The sequence below is a fragment of the Lithobates pipiens genome, unplaced genomic scaffold (assembly GCF_037356315.1).
Source record: "Lithobates pipiens isolate NorthernLeopardFrog02 unplaced genomic scaffold, aLitPip1_a1.2 Scaffold_25, whole genome shotgun sequence".
NCBI classification, from domain to species: Eukaryota; Metazoa; Chordata; class Amphibia; order Anura; family Ranidae; genus Lithobates; species Lithobates pipiens.
The window spans coordinates 10,986,262-11,003,685 of NW_027507787.1; the positions used below are offsets into that span (position 1 = coordinate 10,986,262).

Here is a 17,424-nt window from a genome sequence, read left to right on the forward strand (position 1 = left end):
CATCATTATAATTGTGAACAGCATCAGCCAGCTGAACGTGTCGGCTGAGCCACCAATGTGAGAGGCTTAAGGTTGAGAACTAGTGGTCCTGTTTGTTGGTGCACACTCGAGTATAAAATAAGGAGAGGGCCTATTTAATTGCTGAAGAACCCCATTCTGCGGAGGATGGAAAGCAGCGCATCATAATTGTGCATAGCATCAGCCAGTTGAACGTTTCGTCTGAGCCATCAATGACAGAGGCTTAAAGCGGTTCTTCACCCTAAAGGGGAAGTTCCGCTAGTATTATCCCTCCCCCCCTCCGGTGCCACAATCGGCACCTTTCGGGGGGGAGGGGGGTGCAGTTACCTGGATAATCCAGGTAACTGCACCCACTTCCGGCCAGACCGCCGCATGGCTCCGCCCACCGCCGCATGGCTCCGCCCCCCCCGTTGTGTTCTGGGAAACCCACAGTTCCCAGAGACACAGCGGGGAACCAGCGCAGCGCGACTCGCGCATGCGCAGTAGGGAACCGGGCAGTGAAGCCCTCTTGCTTCACTTCCCGATTCCCTGACAGAGGATGGCGGCAGTGGCTGCAGCGAGACGAGCGTTTGCTCGTCATCTGCCGCCGACATCGCTGGAACCTGGGACAGGTAAGTGTGATATTATTAAAAGTCAGCAGCTGCAATATTAGTAGCTGCTGGCTTTTAATATTTATTTTTTTGTGCAGCTCCTCTTTAAATCTGAGAACTAGTGGTTCTGTTTGATGGTGCACGCGCGAGCATGAAGTAAGAAAAGGGACTATTGCATTGCTGAGGAACCCCATTTTGCAGAGAATGGAAAGCAGCACATCATTATAATTGTGAACAGCATCAGCAAACTGAACGCGTCGGCTGAGCACCAATGTGAGAGGCTTAAAGTTGAGAACTAGTGGTCCCGTTTGTTGTACACTCAAACATAAAATAAGGAGAGGGCCTATTTAAATGCAAAAGAACCCCATTCTGCGTGGAATGGATGGAAGCACATCATTATAATTGTGAACAGCATCAGCCAGCTGAATGTGTCGGCTGAGCCATCAATCTCAGAGGCTTAAAGCAGAGAAATAGTGGTCCCGTTGGATGGTGCACGCTCAAGCATAAAATAAGATGACGGCCTATTTAAATGCTGAGGTACCCCATTCTGCGGAGGATGGAAAGCAGTACATCATTATAATTGTGAACAGCATCAGTTGGTTGAGAACTAGTGGTCAAGTTTGATGGTGCACGCTCGAGCATAATATAAGAAAAGGGACTATTTAATTGCTGAGGAACCCCATTCTGCGAAGGATGGATAGCAGCACATCATTATAATTGTGAACAGCATCAGCCAGCTGAACGTATCGGCTGAGCCACCAATGTCAGAGGCTTAAAGCTCAGATCTTGTGGTCCCATTTGTTGGTGCACGCTCGAGTATAAAATAAGAAAAGGGAGGACTATACTTTCAGGGATCATTTCTGTAGGATGCAAAGAGAGAAATGTGCTCGAAAGTGTCCATACTCATCTTCCACGATGATGAATTTTAGGGTTCTTGTCTCATTAGGACTCCTGTTGGCAGTGCTGCTCTCTGCAGATGCTGCCACCGTTTGATGACTTGGTCATCTTTCCAGATGGGAAGATGATAGGCAGGAACTCATTCAGAGTGGTTGTTTGAACGCCACCAATGTGAGAGGCTTAAGGTTGAGAACTAATGGTCCCGTTTGATGGTGCACACTCAAGCATAAATAAGAAAATTGACTATTTAAATGCTGAGGAACCCCATTCTGCGGAGAATGGAAAGTAGCACATCATTATAATTGTACGCAGCATCAGCAAGCTGAACATGTCGGCTGAGCAATCAATCTCAGAAGCTTAAAGCTGAGATCTAGTGGTCCCATTTGTTGGCGCAGGCTCAAGCATAAAATAAGAAAGGGGCCTATTTAAATGCTGAGGAACCCAATTCTGCGGAGAATGGATAGCAGCACATTATAACTGTGCATGGCATCAACCAGCTGAATGTGTCGGGTGAGCCATCAATGACAGAGGCTTAAAACTGAGAACTAGTGGTTCTGTTTGATGGTGCAGGCTCAAGTATAAAATAAGAAAAGTGACTATTTAATTGCTGAGGAACCCCATTCTGCGGAGAATGGACAGCAGCACATTATCATAAGTGTGAACAGCATCAGCCAACTGAAGGTGTCGGCTGAGCCATCAATGTCAGAGGCTTAAAGCTGAGAACTAGTGGTCCCGTTTGATGGTGCACGCTTGAGCATGAAGTAAGAAAAGGGACTATTGCATTGCTGAGGAACCCCATTTTGCAGAGAATGGAAAGCAGCACATCATTATAATTGTGAACAGCATCAGCCAACTGAACGTGTCGGCTGAGACACCAATGTGAGAGGCTTAAAGTTGAGAACTAGTGGTCCTGTTTGTTGTACGCTCAAACATAAAATAAGGAGAGGGCCTATTTAAATGCAGATGAACCCCATTCTGCGGAGAATGGATAGAAGCACATCATTATAATTGTGCACACCTCAGCCAGCTGAACATGTCGGCTGAGCCATCAATGTCAGAGGCTTAATGCGGAGAAATAGTGTCCCGTTTGATGGTGCACGCTAGATGATAAAATACGATGACGGCCTATTTAAATGCTGAGGAACCCCATGCTCTGCAGAGGATGGAAAGCAGCACATAATTATAATTGTGAACTTCATCAACCAGCTGAACGCGTCGGCTGAGCCATCAATGTCAGAGGCTTAAAGTTAAGAACTAGTGGTCCCGTTTGATGGTGCACGCTCGAGCATGAAATAGGAAGAGGGCCTATTTAAATGCTGAGGAACCCCATTCTGCAGAGAATAGAAAGCAGCACATCATTATAATTGTGAACAGCATCAGGCAGTTGAACGTTTTGCCTGAGCCATCAATATCAGAGGCTTAAGGCTTAGAACCATAATATAAGAAAAGGGACTATTTATTTGCTGAGGAACCCCATTCTGCAGAGAATTGGAAGGCAGCACATCATTATAATTGTACACAGCATCGGCCGAGCCACCAATGTCAGAGGCTTAAAGTGGTTGTAAACCCTTACAAACCACTTTGACCTACAGGTAAGCCTAGATTAAGGCTTACCTGTAGGTCCAAGCAATATCTCCTAAACCTATATGGTTTAGGAGATATTTGCCCGAAAACCGGCACCGCTGTCTACGGTGCATGCGCCGTAGACAGCGGCGCGCAGGCGCACTGAGCGCGGCATTCTCAGCGACAGAGCTGCCGCGCGTGTCGGCTCCCGTTCGCATGCGTGGGAGTGACGTCATCGCGGTTTCACCAAATGACAGCGGCGGAGCTGCAAGACCCCACCAACAAGATGGATGCGGCGGACTACAGGGGACAGCGGCGACTTCGCTGGCTCCTGTGTCAGGTAAGTGACACATAATGGGCTACTATGCGATGCATAGTAGTCCATTATGCTTTGCCTTTGCAGGGAATGAAAGAGGAAGTAAACTCATCAGGGTTTACTTCCTCTTTAAAGCTGAGAACTAGTGGTTCTGTTTGATGGTGCACACTCAAGCATAAAATAAGGAGAGGGCCTAATAAATGCTGAGGAACCCCATTCTGTGGAGAATGGAAAGCAGCACATCATTATAAATGTGAACAGCATCATGCAGCTGAACGTGTCTGCTGAGCCACCAATGTCAGAGGATTAAAGCGAAGAAATAGTGGTCCTGTTTGTTGGTGCACGCTCGAGCATAAACTATGAAGAGGGCCTATTTAAATGCTGAGGAACACCAATATGCGAATAAAGGAAAACAGCACATCATTATAATTGTGAACAGCATCAGCCAGCTGAACGTGTCGGCTGAACCATCAATGTCAGAGGCTTAAAGCTGAGAACTAGTGGTCCCGTTTGTTGGTGCACGCTAGAGGATAAAATAAGATGACGGCCTATTTAAATGCTGGAGGAACCCCATTCTGCGGAGGATGGAAAGCAGCGCATTATAATTGTGAATAGCATCAGCCAACTGAACCTGAACCTGTGAGTCACCAATGTGAGAGGCTTAAAGTTGAGAACTAGTGGTCCCGTTTGTTGTTGTACGCTCAAACATAAAATAAGGAGAGGGCCTATTTAAATGCAAAAGAACCCCATTCTGCGGAGAATGGATGGAAGCACATCATTATAATTGTGAACAGCATCAGCTAGCTGAACGTGTTGGCTGAGCCATCAATCTCAGAGGCTTAAAGCGGAGAAATAGTGGTCCCGTTGGAAGGTGCATGCTCAAGCATAAAATAAGATGACGGCCTGTTTAAATGCTGAGGTACCCCATTCTGCGGAGGATGGAAAGCAGTACATCATTATAATTGTGAACAGCATCAGCCAGTTGAGAACTAGTGGTCAAGTTTGATGGTGCGCGCTCGAGCATAATATAAGAAAAGGGACTATTTAATTGCTGAGGAACCCCATTCTGTGAAGGATGGATAGCAGCACATCATTATAATTGTGAACAGCATCAGCCAGCTGAATGTGTCTGCTGAGCTACCAATGTTAGAGGCTTAAAGTTGAGAACTAGTGGTCACATTTGATGGTGCGCGCTCGGGCATAAAATAAGATAACGGCCTATTTAAATGCTGAGGAACCCCATTCTGCAGAGGATGGAAAGCAGCGCATCATTATAATTGTGCATAGCATCAGCCAGTTGAACGTGTCGGCTGAGCCACCAATGATAGAGGCTTAAAGATGAGAACTAGTTGTCCCGTTTCATGGTGCACGTTCAAGCATAAAATAAGATGACGGCCTATTTAAATACATAGGAACCCCATTCTGCGAAGAATAGAAAGCAGCACATCATCATAATTGTGAACACCATCAGCCAGCTGAATGTATCAGCTGAGCCATCAATGTCAGAGGCTTAAAGCTCAGATCTTGTGGTCCCATTTGTTGGTGCACGCTCGAGTTTAAAATAAGAAAAGGGAGAACTATACTTTCAGGGATCATTTCTGTAGGATGCAAAGGGAGAAATGTGCTCGAAAGTGTCCATACTCATCTTCCACGATGATGAATTTTAGGGTTCTTGTCTCATTAGGACTCCTGTTGGCAGTGCTGCTCTCTGCAGATGCTGCCACCGTTTGATGACTTGGTCATCTTTCCAGATGGGAAGATAGTAGGCAGGAACTCATTCAGAGTGGTTGTTTGAACGCCACCAATGTGAGAGGCTTAAGGTTGAGAACTAGTGGTCCCGTTTGTTGGTGCACACTCGAGTATAAAATAAGGAGAGGGCCTATTTAATTTCTGAGGAACCCCATTCTGCAGAGAATGGAAAGCAGCACATTATCATAATTGTGCACAGCATCAGCCAGTTGAACATTTCGGCTGAGCCATCAGTGACAGAGGCTTAAATCTGAGAACTAGTGGTCCCGTTTTATGGTGCATGCTTGAGCATAAAATAGGAAGAGGACCTATTAAAATGCTGAGGAACCCCATTCTGCGGAGAATGGAAAGCAGCACATCATTATAATTGTACGCAGCATCAGCCAGCTGAATGTGTCGGCTGAGCCATCAATCTCAGAAGCTTAAAAATGAGATCTAGTGGTCCCATTTGTTGGTGCAGGCTCGAGCATAAAATAAGAAAAGGGCCTATTTAAATGCTGAGGAACCCAATTCTGCGGAGAATGGATAGCAGCACATCATTATAACTGTGCATGGCATCACCCAGCTGAATGTGTCAGGTGAGCCATCAATGACAGAGGCTTAAATCTGAAAGCTAATGGTTCTGCTTGATGGTGCACGCTCAAGCATAAAATAAGAAAAGTGACTATTTAATTGCTGAGGAACCCCATTCTGTGGAGCATGGATAGCAGCACATTATCATAATTGTGAACAGCATCAGCAAGCTGAAGGTGTCGGCTGAGCCATCAATGTCAGAGGCTTAAAGCTGAGAACTAGTGGTCTCGTTTGATGGCGCACGCTCGAGCATGAAGTAAGAAAAAGGACTATTGCATTGCTGAGGAACCCCATTTTGCAGAGAATGGAAAGCAGCACATCATTATAATTGTGAACAGCATCAGCCAACTGAACCTGTCGGCTGAGCCATCAATGTGAGAGGCTTAAAGTTGAGAACTAGTGGTCCCGTTTGTTGTACGCTCAAACATAAAATAAGGAGAGGGCCTAGTTAAATGCAGAAGAACCCCATTCTGCGGAGAATGGATAGAAGCACATCATTATAATTGTGCACACCTCAGCCAGCTGAATGTGTCGGCTGAGCCATCAATGTCAGAGGCTTAATGCGGAGAAATAGTGGTCCCGTTTGATGGTGCACGCTAAAGGATAAAATACGATGACGGCCTATTTAAATGCTGAGGAACCCCATGCTCTGCAGAGGATGGAAAGCAGCACATAATTATAATTGTGAACTTCATCAACCAGCTGAATGCGTCGGCTGAGCCATCAATGTCAGAGGCTTAAAGTTAAGAACTAGTGGTCCCGTTTGTTGGTGCACGCTCGAGCATGAAATAGGAAGAGGGCCTATTTAAATGCTGAGGAACTCTATTCTGCGGAAAATGGAAAGCAGCGCATCATTATAATTGTGCAAAACATCAGGCAGTTGAGTGTTTTGCCTGAGCCATCAATATCAGAGGCATAAGGCTTAGAACCAGTGGTCCCGTTTGTTGGTGCACGCTCGAGCATAAAATAGGAAGAGGGCCTATTTAATTGCTGAGGAACCCCATTCTGCGGAGAATTGGAAAGCAGCACATCATTATAATTGTACACAGCATCGGCCGAGCCACCAATGTCAGAGGCTTAAAGTGGTTGTAAACCCTTACAAACCACTTTGACCTACAGGTAAGCCTAGATTAAGGCTTACCTGTAGGTCCAAGCAATATCTCCTAAACCTATATGGTTTAAGAGATATTTGCCCGAAAACGGGCACCGCTGTCTACGGCGCATGCGCCGTAGACAGCGGCGAGCAGGCGCGCAGGCGCACTAAGCGCACTAGGCGCACTAAGCGCACTAGGCGCGCAGGCGAGCAGGCGCGCAGGCGCACTAAGCGAGGCGCAGGCGCACTAAGCGAGGCATTCTCAGCGACGGAGCTGCCGCGTGCTTCGCCGAATGACAGCGGCGGAGCTGCAAGACCCCACCAACAAGATGGATGCGGCGGACTACAGGGGACAGCGGCGACTTCGCTGACTCCTGTGTCAGGTAAGTGACACATAATGGGCTACTATGCGATGCATAGTAGTCCATTATGCTTTGCCTTTGCAGGGAATGAAAGAGGAAGTAAACTCATCAGGGTTTACTTCCTCTTTAAAGCTGAGAACTAGTGGTTCTGTTTGATGGTGCACACTCAAGCATAAAATAAGGAGAGGGCCTATTTAAATGCTGAGGAACCCCATTCTGTGGAGAATGGAAAGCAGCACATCATTATAAATGTGAACAGCATCATGCAGCTGAACGTGTCTGCTGAGCCACCAATGTCAGAAGATTAAAGCGAAGAAATAGTGGTCCCGTTTGTTGGTGCACGCTCGAGCATAAACTATGAAGAGGGCCTATTTAAATGCTGAGGAACCCCAATATGCGAATAAAGGAAAACAGCACATCATTATAATTGTGAACAGCATCAGCCAGCTGAACGTGTCGGCTGAGCCATCAATGTCAGAGGCTTAAAGCTGAGAACTAGTGGTCCCGTTTGTTGGTGCACGCTAGAGGATAAAATAAGATGACGGCCTATTTAAATGCTGGAGGAACCCCATTCTGCGGAGGATGGAAAGCAGCGCATCATAATTGTGCATAGCATCAGCCAGTTGAACGTTTCGTCTGAGCCATCAATGACAGAGGCTTAAATCTGAGAACTAGTGGTCCCGTTTGATGGTGCACGCGCGAGCATGAAGTAAGAAAAGGGACTATTGCATTGCTGAGGAACCCCATTTTGCAGAGAATGGAAAGCAGCACATCATTATAATTGTGAACAGCATCAGCAAACTGAACGCGCCGGCTGAGCACCAATGTGAGAGGCTTAAAGTTGAGAACTAGTGGTCCCGTTTGTTGTACGCTCAAACATAAAATAAGGAGAGGGCCTATTTAAATGCAAAAGAACCCCATTCTGCGTGGAATGGATGGAAGCACATAATTACAATTGTGAACAGCATCAGCCAGCTGAACGTGTCGGCTGAGCCATCAATCTCAGAGGCTTAAAGCAGAGAAATAGTGGTCCCGTTGGATGGTGCATGCTCAAGCATAAAATAAGATGACGGCCTATTTAATTGCTGAGGAACCCCATTCTGCGAAGGATGGATAGCAGCACATCATCATAATTGTGAACAGCATCAGCCAGCTGAACATATCGGCTGAGCCACCAATGTCAGAGGCTTAAAGCTCAGATCTTGTGGTCCCATTTGTTGGTGCACGCTCGAGTATAAAATAGGAAAAGGGAGGACTATACTTTCAGGGATCATTTCTGTAGGATGCAAAGGGAGAAATGTGCTCAAAAGTGTCCATACTCATCTTCCACGATGATGAATTTTAGAGTTCTTGTCTCATTAGGACTCCTGTTGGCAGTGCTGCTCTCTGCAGATGCTGCCACCGTTTGATGACTTGGTCATCTTTCCAGATGGGAAGATGATAGGCAGGAACTCATTCAGAGTGGTTGTTTGAAGGCCACCAATGTGAGAGGCTTAAGGTTGAGAACTAGTGGTCCCGTTTGATGGTGCACACTCAAGCGTAAAATAAGAAAATTGACTATTTAAATGCTGAGGAACCCCATTCTGCGGAGAATGGAAAGCAGCACATCATTATAATTGTACGCAGCATCAGCAAGCTGAACGTGTCGGCTGAGCCATCAATCTCAGAAGCTTAAAGCTAAATCTAGTGGTCCCATTTGTTGGCGCAGGCTCAAGCATAAAATAAGAAAAGGGCCTATTTAAATGCTGAGGAACCCAATTCTGCGGAGAATGGATAGCAGCACATTATAACTGTGCATGGCATCAACCAGCTGAATGTGTCGGGTGAGCCATCAATGACAGAGGCTTAAAACTGAGAACTAGTGGTTCTGTTTGATGGTGCAGGCTCGAGTATAAAATAAGAAAAGTGACTATTTAATTGCTGAGGAACCCCATTCTGCGGAGAATGGACAGCAGCACATTATCATAAGTGTGAACAGCATCAGCCAACTGAAGGTGTCAGCTGAGCCATCAATGTCAGAGGCTTAAAGCTGAGAACTAGTGGTCCCGTTTGATGGTGCACGCTCGAGCATGAAGTAAGAAAAGGGACTATTGCATTGCTGAGGAACCCCATTTTGCAGAGAATGGAAAGCAGCACATCATTATAATTGTGAACAGCATCAGCCAACTGAACGTGTCGGCTGAGACACCAATGTGAGAGGCTTAAAGTTGAGAACTAGTGGTCCCGTTTGTTGTACGCTCAAACATAAAATAAGGAGAGGGCCTATTTAAATGCAGATGAACCCCATTCTGCGGAGAATGGATAGAAGCACATCATTATAATTGTGCACACCTCAGCCAGCTGAACATGTCGGCTGAGCCATCAATGTCAGAGGCTTAATGCGGAGAAATAGTGTCCCGTTTGATGGTGCACGCTAGATGATAAAATACGATGACGGCCTATTTAAATGCTGAGGAACCCCATGCTCTGCAGAGGATGGAAAGCAGCACATAATTATAATTGTGAACTTCATCAACCAGCTGAACGCGTCGGCTGAGCCATCAATGTCAGAGGCTTAAAGTTAAGAACTAGTGGTCCCGTTTGATGGTGCACGCTCGAGCATGAAATAGGAAGAGGGCCTATTTAAATGCTGAGGAACCCCATTCTGCAGAGAATAGAAAGCAGCACATCATTATAATTGTGAACAGCATCAGGCAGTTGAACGTTTTGCCTGAGCCATCAATATCAGAGGCTTAAGGCTTAGAACCATAATATAAGAAAAGGGACTATTTATTTGCTGAGGAACCCCATTCTGCAGAGAATTGGAAGGCAGCACATCATTATAATTGTACACAGCATCGGCCGAGCCACCAATGTCAGAGGCTTAAAGTGGTTGTAAACCCTTACAAACCACTTTGACCTACAGGTAAGCCTAGATTAAGGCTTACCTGTAGGTCCAAGCAATATCTCCTAAACCTATATGGTTTAGGAGATATTTGCCCGAAAACCGGCACCGCTGTCTACGGTGCATGCGCCGTAGACAGCGGCGCGCAGGCGCACTGAGCGCGGCATTCTCAGCGACAGAGCTGCCGCGCGTGTCGGCTCCCGTTCGCATGCGTGGGAGTGACGTCATCGCGGTTTCGCCAAATGACAGCGGCGGAGCTGCAAGACCCCACCAACAAGATGGATGCGGCGGACTACAGGGGACAGCGGCGACTTCGCTGGCTCCTGTGTCAGGTAAGTGACACATAATGGGCTACTATGCGATGCATAGTAGTCCATTATGCTTTGCCTTTGCAGGGAATGAAAGAGGAAGTAAACTCATCAGGGTTTACTTCCTCTTTAAAGCTGAGAACTAGTGGTTCTGTTTGATGGTGCACACTCAAGCATAAAATAAGGAGAGGGCCTAATAAATGCTGAGGAACCCCATTCTGTGGAGAATGGAAAGCAGCACATCATTATAAATGTGAACAGCATCATGCAGCTGAACGTGTCTGCTGAGCCACCAATGTCAGAGGATTAAAGCGAAGAAATAGTGGTCCTGTTTGTTGGTGCACGCTCGAGCATAAACTATGAAGAGGGCCTATTTAAATGCTGAGGAACACCAATATGCGAATAAAGGAAAACAGCACATCATTATAATTGTGAACAGCATCAGCCAGCTGAACGTGTCGGCTGAACCATCAATGTCAGAGGCTTAAAGCTGAGAACTAGTGGTCCCGTTTGTTGGTGCACGCTAGAGGATAAAATAAGATGGCGGCCTATTTAAATGCTGGAGGAACCCCATTCTGCGGAGGATGGAAAGCAGCGCATTATAATTGTGAATAGCATCAGCCAACTGAACCTGAACCTGTGAGTCACCAATGTGAGAGGCTTAAAGTTGAGAACTAGTGGTCCCGTTTGTTGTTGTACGCTCAAACATAAAATAAGGAGAGGGCCTATTTAAATGCAAAAGAACCCCATTCTGCGGAGAATGGATGGAAGCACATCATTATAATTGTGAACAGCATCAGCTAGCTGAACGTGTTGGCTGAGCCATCAATCTCAGAGGCTTAAAGCGGAGAAATAGTGGTCCCGTTGGATGGTGCATGCTCAAGCATAAAATAAGATGACGGCTTGTGTAAAAGCTGAGGTACCCCATTCTGCGGAGGATGGAAAGCAGTACATCATTATAATTGTGAACAGCATCAGCCAGTTGAGAACTAGTGGTCAAGTTTGATGGTGCGCGCTCGAGCATAATATAAGAAAAGGGACTATTTAATTGCTGAGGAACCCCATTCTGTGAAGGATGGATAGCAGCACATCATTATAATTGTGAACAGCATCAGCCAGCTGAATGTGTCTGCTGAGCTACCAATGTTAGAGGCTTAAAGTTGAGAACTAGTGGTCACATTTGCTGGTGCGCGCTCGGGCATAAAATAAGATAACGGCCTATTTAAATGCTGAGGAACCCCATTCTGCAGAGGATGGAAAGCAGCGCATCATTATAATTGTGCATAGCATCAGCCAGTTGAACGTGTCGGCTGAGCCACCAATGATAGAGGCTTAAAGATGAGAACTAGTTGTCCCGTTTCATGGTGCACGCTCAAGCATAAAATAAGATGACGGCCTATTTAAATACATAGGAACCCCATTCAGCGAAGAATAGAAAGCAGCACATCATCATAATTGTGAACACCATCAGCCAGCTGAATGTATCAGCTGAGCCATCAATGTCAGAGGCTTAAAGCTCAGATCTTGTGGTCCCATGTGTTGGTGCACGCTCGAGTTTAAAATAAGAAAAGGGAGAACTATACTTTCAGGGATCATTTCTGTAGGATGCAAAGGGAGAAATGTGCTCGAAAGTGTCCATACTCATCTTCCACGATGATGAATTTTAGGGTTCTTGTCTCATTAGGACTCCTGTTGGCAGTGCTGCTCTCTGCAGATGCTGCCACCGTTTGATGACTTAGTCATCTTTCCAGATGGGAAGATAGTAGGCAGGAACTCATTCAGAGTGGTTGTTTGAACGCCACCAATGTGAGAGGCTTAAGGTTGAGAACTAGTGGTCCCGTTTGTTGGTGCACACTCGAGTATAAAATAAGGAGAGGGCCTATTTAATTTCTGAGGAACCCCATTCTGCAGAGAATGGAAAGCAGCACATTATCATAATTGTGCACAGCATCAGCCAGTTGAACATTTCGGCTGAGCCATCAGTGACAGAGGCTTAAATCTGAGAACTAGTGGTCCCGTTTTATGGTGCATGCTTGAGCATAAAATAGGAAGAGGACCTATTAAAATGCTGAGGAACCCCATTCTGCGGAGAATGGAAAGCAGCACATCATTATAATTGTACGCAGCATCAGCCAGCTGAATGTGTCGGCTGAGCCATCAATCTCAGAAGCTTAAAAATGAGATCTAGTGGTCCCATTTGTTGGTGCAGGCTCGAGCATAAAATAAGAAAAGGGCCTATTTAAATGCTGAGGAACCCAATTCTGCGGAGAATGGATAGCAGCACATCATTATAACTGTGCATGGCATCACCCAGCTGAATGTGTCGGGTGAGCCATCAATGACAGAGGCTTAAATCTGAAAGCTAATGGTTCTGCTTGATGGTGCACGCTCGAGCATAAAATAAGAAAAGTGACTATTTAATTGCTGAGGAACCCCATTCTGTGGAGCATGGATAGCAGCACATTATCATAATTGTGAACAGCATCAGCAAGCTGAAGGTGTCGGCTGAGCCATCAATGTCAGAGGCTTAAAGCTGAGAACTAGTGGTCTCGTTTGATGGCGCACGCTCGAGCATGAAGTAAGAAAAAGGACTATTGCATTGCTGAGGAACCCCATTTTGCAGAGAATGGAAAGCAGCACATCATTATAATTGTGAACAGCATCAGCCAACTGAACCTGTCGGCTGAGCCATCAATGTGAGAGGCTTAAAGTTGAGAACTAGTGGTCCCGTTTGTTGTACGCTCAAACATAAAATAAGGAGAGGGCCTAGTTAAATGCAGAAGAACCCCATTCTGCGGAGAATGGATAGAAGCACATCATTATAATTGTGCACACCTCAGCCAGCTGAATGTGTCGGCTGAGCCATCAATGTCAGAGGCTTAATGCGGAGAAATAGTGGTCCCGTTTGATGGTGCACGCTAGAGGATAAAATACGATGACGGCCTATTTAAATGCTTAGGAACCCCATGCTCTGCAGAGGATGGAAAGCAGCACATAATTATAATTGTGAACTTCATCAACCAGCTGAATGCGTCGGCTGAGCCATCAATGTCAGAGGCTTAAAGTTAAGAACTAGTGGTCCCGTTTGTTGGTGCACGCTCGAGCATGAAATAGGAAGAGGGCCTATTTAAATGCTGAGGAACTCTATTCTGCGGAAAATGGAAAGCAGCGCATCATTATAATTGTGCAAAACATCAGGCAGTTGAGTGTTTTGCCTGAGCCATCAATATCAGAGGCTTAAGGCTTAGAACCAGTGGTCCCGTTTGTTGGTGCACGCTCGAGCATAAAATAGGAAGAGGGCCTATTTAATTGCTGAGGAACCCCATTCTGCGGAGAATTGGAAAGCAGCACATCATTATAATTGTACACAGCATCGGCCGAGCCACCAATGTCAGAGGCTTAAAGTGGTTGTAAACCCTTACAAACCACTTTGACCTACAGGTAAGCCTAGATTAAGGCTTACCTGTAGGTCCAAGCAATATCTCCTAAACCTATATGGTTTAAGAGATATTTGCCCGAAAACGGGCACCGCTGTCTACGGCGCATGCGCCGTAGACAGCGGCGCGCAGGTGAGCAGGCGCGCAGGCGCACTAAGCGCACTAGGCGCGCAGGCGAGCAGGCGCGCAGGCGCACTAAGCGAGGCGCAGGCGCACTAAGCGAGGCATTCTCAGCGACGGAGCTGCCGCGTGCTTCGCCGAATGACAGCGGCGGAGCTGCAAGACCCCACCAACAAGATGGATGCGGCGGACTACAGGGGACAGCGGCGACTTCGCTGACTCCTGTGTCAGGTAAGTGACACATAATGGGCTACTATGCGATGCATAGTAGTCCATTATGCTTTGCCTTTGCAGGGAATGAAAGAGGAAGTAAACTCATCAGGGTTTACTTCCTCTTTAAAGCTGAGAACTAGTGGTTCTGTTTGATGGTGCACACTCAAGCATAAAATAAGGAGAGGGCCTATTTAAATGCTGAGGAACCCCATTCTGTGGAGAATGGAAAGCAGCACATCATTATAAATGTGAACAGCATCATGCAGCTGAACGTGTCTGCTGAGCCACCAATGTCAGAGGATTAAAGCGAAGAAATAGTGGTCCCGTTTGTTGGTGCACGCTCGAGCATAAACTATGAAGAGGGCCTATTTAAATGCTGAGGAACACCAATATGTGAACAAAGGAAAACAGCACATCATTATAATTGTGAACAGCATCAGCCAGCTGAACGTGTCGGCTGAGCCACCAATGTCAGAGGCTTAAAGCTGAGAACTAGTGGTCCCGTTTGTTGGTGCACGCTAGAGGATAAAATAAGATGACGGCCTATTTAAATGCTGGAGGAACCCCATTCTGCGGAGGATGGAAAGCAGCGCATCATAATTGTGCATAGCATCAGCCAGTTGAACGTTTCGTCTGAGCCATCAATGACAGAGGCTTAAATCTGAGAACTAGTGGTTCTGTTTGATGGTGCAGGCACGAGCGCGAAGTAAGAAAAGGGACTATTGCATTGCTGAGGAACCCCATTTTGCAGAGAATGGAAAGCAGCACATCATTATAATTGTGAACAGCATCAGCAAACTGAACGCGTCGGCTGAGCACCAATGTGAGAGGCTTAAAGTTGAGAACTAGTGGTCCCGTTTGTTGTACACTCAAACATAAAATAAGGAGAGGGCCTATTTAAATGCAAAAGAACACCATTCTGCGTGGAATGGATGGAAGCACATAATTACAATTGTGAACAGCATCAGCCAGCTGAACGTGTCGGCTGAGCCATCAATCTCAGAGGCTTAAAGCAGAGAAATAGTGGTCCCGTTGGATGGTGCATGCTCAAGCATAAAATAAGATGACGGCCTATTTAAATGCTGAGGTACCCCATTCTGCGGAGGATGGAAAGCAGTAAATCATTATAATTGTGAACAGCATCAGTCGGTTGAGAACTAGTGGTCAAGTTTCATGGTGCACGCTCGAGCATAATATAAGAAAAGGGACTATTTAATTGCTGAGGAACCCCATTCTGCGAAGGATGGAAAGCAGCACATCATCATAATTGTGAACAGCATCAGCCAGCTGAACGTATCGGCTGAGCCACCAATGTCAGAGGCTTAAAGCTCAGATCTTGTGGTCCCATTTGTTGGTGCACGCTCGAGTATAAAATAAGAAAAGGGAGGACTCAACTTTCAGGGATCATTTCTGTAGGATGCAAAGGGAGAAATGTGCTCAAAAGTGTCCATACTCATCTTCCACGATGATGAATTTTAGGGTTCTTGTCTCATTAGGACTCCTGTTGGCAGTGCTGCTCTCTGCAGATGCTGCCACCGTTTGATGACTTGGTCATCTTTCCAGATGGGAAGATGGTAGGCAGGAACTCATTCAGAGTGGTTGTTTGAACGCCACCAATGTGAGAGGCTTAAGGTTGAGAACTAGTGGTCCCGTTTGATGGTGCACACTCAAGCATAAAATAAGAAAATTGACTATTTAAATGCTGAGGAATCCCATTCTGCGGAGAATGGAAAGCAGCACATCATAATAATTGTACGCAGCATCAGCAAGCTGAACGTGTCGGCTGAGCCATCAATCTCAGAAGCTTAAAGCTGAGATCTAGTGGTCCCATTTGTTGGCGCAGGCTCAAGCATAAAATAAGAAAAGGGCCTATTTAAATGCTGAGGAACCCAATTCTGCGGAGAATGGATAGCAGCACATTATCATAAGTGTGAACAGCATCAGCCAACTGAAGGTGTCGGCTGAGCCATCAATGTCAGAGGCTTAAAGCTAAGAACTAGTGGTCCCGTTTGATGGTGCACGCTCGAGCATGAAGTAAGAAAAGGGACTATTGCATTGCTGAGGAACCTCATTTTGCAGAGAATGGAAAGCAGCACATCATTATAATTGTGAACAGCATCAGCCAACTGAACGTGTCGGCTGAGACACCAATGTGAGAGGCTTAAAGTTGAGAACTAGTGGTCCTGTTTGTTGTACGCTCAAACATAAAATAAGGAGAGGGCCTATTTAAATGCAGATGAACCCCATTCTGCGGAGAATGGATAGAAGCACATCATTATAATTGTGCACACCTCAGCCAGCTGAACGTGTCGGCTGAGTCATCAATGTCAGAGGCTTAATGCGGAGAAATAGTGTCCCGTTTGATGGTGCACACTAGATGATAAAATACGATGACGGCCTATTTAAATGCTGAGGAACCCCATGCTCTGCAGAGGATGGAAAGCAGCACATAATTATAATTGTGAACTTCATCAACCATTTGAACGCGTCGGCTGAGCCATCAATGTCAGAGGCTTAAAGTTAAGAACTAGTGGTCCCGTTTGATGGTGCACGCTCGAGCATGAAATAGGAAGTGGGCCTATTTAAATGCTGAGGAACCCCATTCTGCAGAGAATAGAAAGCAGCACATCATTATAATTGTGAACAGCATCAGGCAGTTGAACGTTTTGCCTGAGCCATCAATATCAGAGGCTTAAGGCTTAGAACCAGTGGTCCCGTTTGTTGGTGCACGCTCGAGCATAAAATAGGAAGAGGGCCTATTTAATTGCTGAGGAACCCCATTCTGCAGAGAATGGAAAGCAGCACATCATTATAATTGTGAACAGCATCAGCCAGCTGAACGTGTCGGCTGAGCCACCAATGTGAGAGGCTTAAGGTTGAGAACTAGTGGTCCTGTTTGTTGGTGCACACTCGAGTATAAAATAAGGAGAGGGCCTATTTAATTGCTGAAGAACCCCATTCTGTGGAGGATGGAAAGCAGCGCATCATAATTGTGCATAGCATCAGCCAGTTGAACGTTTCGTCTGAGCCATCAATGACAGAGGCTTAAAGCGGTTCTTCACCCTAAAGGGGAAGTTCCGCTAGTATTATCCCTCCCCCCCTCCGGTGCCACAATCGGCACCTTTCGGGGGGGAGGGGGGTGCAGTTACCTGGATAATCCAGGTAACTGCACCCACTTCCGGCCAGACCGCCGCATGGCTCCGCCCACCGCCGCATGGCTCCGCCCCCCCCCCGTTGTGTTCTGGGAAACACACAGTTCCCAGAGACACAGCGGGGAACCAGCGCAGCGCGACTCGCGCAT

At 46.4% G+C, this 17,424-nt stretch overlaps 5 non-coding genes across 5 annotated transcripts; all 5 read left to right on the forward strand.

Annotated features, from left to right (window-relative positions):
• The first annotated feature begins 1,443 nt into the window (after positions 1–1,443).
• LOC143932474 (small nucleolar RNA U3) lies at positions 1,444–1,658 on the forward strand. Its single transcript, XR_013262908.1, has one exon. It is a non-coding gene; the product is annotated as a small nucleolar RNA U3 (small nucleolar RNA).
• Positions 1,659–4,960: 3,302 nt separating this feature from the next.
• On the forward strand, positions 4,961–5,172 carry LOC143932504 (small nucleolar RNA U3). Its single transcript, XR_013262934.1, has one exon. It is a non-coding gene; the product is annotated as a small nucleolar RNA U3 (small nucleolar RNA).
• Positions 5,173–8,412: 3,240 nt separating this feature from the next.
• On the forward strand, positions 8,413–8,627 carry LOC143932472 (small nucleolar RNA U3). Its single transcript, XR_013262906.1, has one exon. It is a non-coding gene; the product is annotated as a small nucleolar RNA U3 (small nucleolar RNA).
• Positions 8,628–11,929: 3,302 nt separating this feature from the next.
• On the forward strand, positions 11,930–12,141 carry LOC143932497 (small nucleolar RNA U3). Its single transcript, XR_013262928.1, has one exon. It is a non-coding gene; the product is annotated as a small nucleolar RNA U3 (small nucleolar RNA).
• A 3,367-nt stretch (positions 12,142–15,508) lies between these two features.
• On the forward strand, positions 15,509–15,723 carry LOC143932517 (small nucleolar RNA U3). The gene has a single exon (XR_013262944.1). It is a non-coding gene; the product is annotated as a small nucleolar RNA U3 (small nucleolar RNA).
• The last annotated feature ends 1,701 nt before the right edge of the window (positions 15,724–17,424 follow it).